The sequence below is a fragment of the Salvelinus sp. IW2-2015 genome, linkage group LG20 (assembly GCF_002910315.2).
Source record: "Salvelinus sp. IW2-2015 linkage group LG20, ASM291031v2, whole genome shotgun sequence".
In the NCBI taxonomy this organism is placed as follows: Eukaryota; Metazoa; Chordata; class Actinopteri; order Salmoniformes; family Salmonidae; genus Salvelinus; species Salvelinus sp. IW2-2015.
Genome location: NC_036860.1, coordinates 27,724,861 through 27,727,232, shown reverse-complemented (window position 1 = coordinate 27,727,232; position 2,372 = coordinate 27,724,861). Strand labels below are relative to the sequence as shown.

The following is a 2,372-nucleotide window of genomic DNA, read 5'->3' as shown; positions in this document are numbered from 1 at the left end:
AGTTTTCACAATTCCTGACATTTAATCCAGTAAAAATTCCCTGTCTTAGGTCAGTTAGGATCACCACTTTATTTTAAGAATGTGAAATGGCAGAATAATAGTAGAGAAAATATTTATTTCAGCTTATTTCTTTCATCACATTCCCAGTGGGTCAGAACTTGACATAAACCCAATTCGTTTTTGGTAGCATTGCCTTAAACTTTTTAAACTTGGGTCAAAGGTTTTGGGTAGCCTTCCACAGCCTTCCACAACAAGTTGGGTGAATTCTGTCCCTCCTCCTGACAGAGCTGGGTGTAACTGAGTCAGGTTTATAGGCCTCCTTGCTCGCACATGCTGTTCAGTTCTGAACACAAATTTCTATGGGATTGAGGTCAGGGCTTTGTGATGTCCACTCCAATACCTTGACTTTGTTGTCCTGAACCCATTTTGTCACAACTTTGGAAGTATGCTAAACTGAGTTTAAATGTATTTGGCTAAGGTGTATGTAAACTTCCGACTTCAACTGTATGTAATTATTTGCGAAGGAAACTTGGGGGCCACATAAAACCACCCTCGGGCTGAATTTGACCAGMGTGTTGCCAGTTGGGGACTATTCCATATTCAGCTTGATAATACTTACTGTATTTTCATTTTGGACATATGTTGTTTTGAGTTCTTCTGCTCACTTTGTAATTTTTTTCAAGAACCAAAATAATGATTAATCTTYTCTGAAATAAATTATCCTTTAAAATGTCCTTGCCCATGCCCCGACTGCATTCAYATCAGTTTAGAATGAAGTTGACAAAAACATGAACACTAGAATGAAGGCTTCTGTTCAGTGACAACAAAACGACCATTTATTCAATATTACTGAAAACATATTTSAAATGATTTTCGGTAAAATACTCTTTGCTTTTTATGTCTCTYTTCTTTTCAAAAATGCCATTCGTCTTGAAGATAACTACTAGTTCTGGAGATTAAACAATGTATATGAGGAAAACATGTCAAAACAAATGTTGTTTGATACAGCACATATTTGACATGTCAAATATTATAATTTGCCTTGGGCATTAAAAAAAAAGATGTATTGAACAGTTTTCAGGTGTTACATGGTTCAGAAATAGGAGATACACTTTAATTCAGTACAATAAACCTTTCACAAGACCATTCGAAAAAGCCTGTTTGATCATGTCATTGTTGGTGTCTGGATGATTACCACTGAAAAAAAACCTTGCAAGATAATCTGTCTTTCCAATAGCGGTCAAGAGTTATCCACACAGCATGTTTTGTAGTGGAAACACTCGACTGACCTGAGTGAGAAWTCATTCGWAAGTAAACAACCTGGAACTAACTGGCGAGAAGCACAGACGACCATGCATAACAAAACAAACCGATACAAGATGGAGACATCAATGCCATTTAATTATAGGGTTGTCCTGGTGTTTATCTTTCAGATTAAAACTACACCAGAGACCATACCTCTGTCCCCTGTCCCTCATGTCTGTGTTATAGAGGCTGCCACCTGTGTCTGCCCCCAAAGCTGTTACTCAGGATGGGAGAGAGTCATTTCCCCTCATCGCTGTGTTTACGCAGTAAACATTGTGAAGTAGTCGTTAGCCGTGCCTTTTTTTATAAAACACTCAAGCTGTTCCTCTTTTTAGTTTATTTATCATAACCGCTTAGGCAGCCTTTTAAAGGTGGGATTCTGACCTTTCAATAAGCGCTGAAAGGGCCTTCCTCTGAAAGAAAGGCTGACCTTTTTAGGCACTCTCTCCAACAGGGTTGTCATTAGCCATCACTAAGGAAGCCAATGACAGACCATAAAACACACTCCAGGATCTGAAAGTTTCACTGAAAAACAACTCGGGAAAGTCAATAAAAAAACTTTCACAAGGCCATTCTAATAAGCTTGTTGATCATGTCATTGTCGGTGTCTGGATGATGACCACTGACAAAAACCTACTACCTTGCAAGATAATCTATCTTTCCAATAGAGGTCACGCATTATCCGCAACAATTCTAATGTCTGCAAAGCCTGTTTTGTAGTGGATGCACTCGCTGACCTGAGTGAGAAATCATTAGAAAGTAAACAACATGGAACCAACTGGTCAAGAAGCACGGATGACCATGAATAACAAAACAAACCTATACAAGATGGAGACATCAATACCATTTAATTGGGGGTTGTCTGGTGTTATCGTAAGATTAAAACAGTTATTTCTGTCTGCACTCCATCCATCCATCATCCGTCCAAACTACACCAGAGACCACACCTCTGTCCCCTGTTCCCCATGTCTGTTTTATGGAGGCTGCCACCTGTGTCTGCCCCCAAGCTGTGACTCAGGACGGGAGAGTTTCATTCCTCCTCGTTGCTGTGTTTCCGCAGAAAACAA

At 39.5% G+C, this 2,372-nt stretch overlaps 1 protein-coding gene across 1 annotated transcript in view; it reads left to right on the top strand.

Annotated features, from left to right (window-relative positions):
• The window catches only part of LOC111981964 (kin of IRRE-like protein 3), a 308,738-nt gene that overhangs the window by 56,069 nt on the left and 250,297 nt on the right, over positions 1–2,372 (top strand). The gene's annotated exons all lie outside the window — the stretch shown is intronic.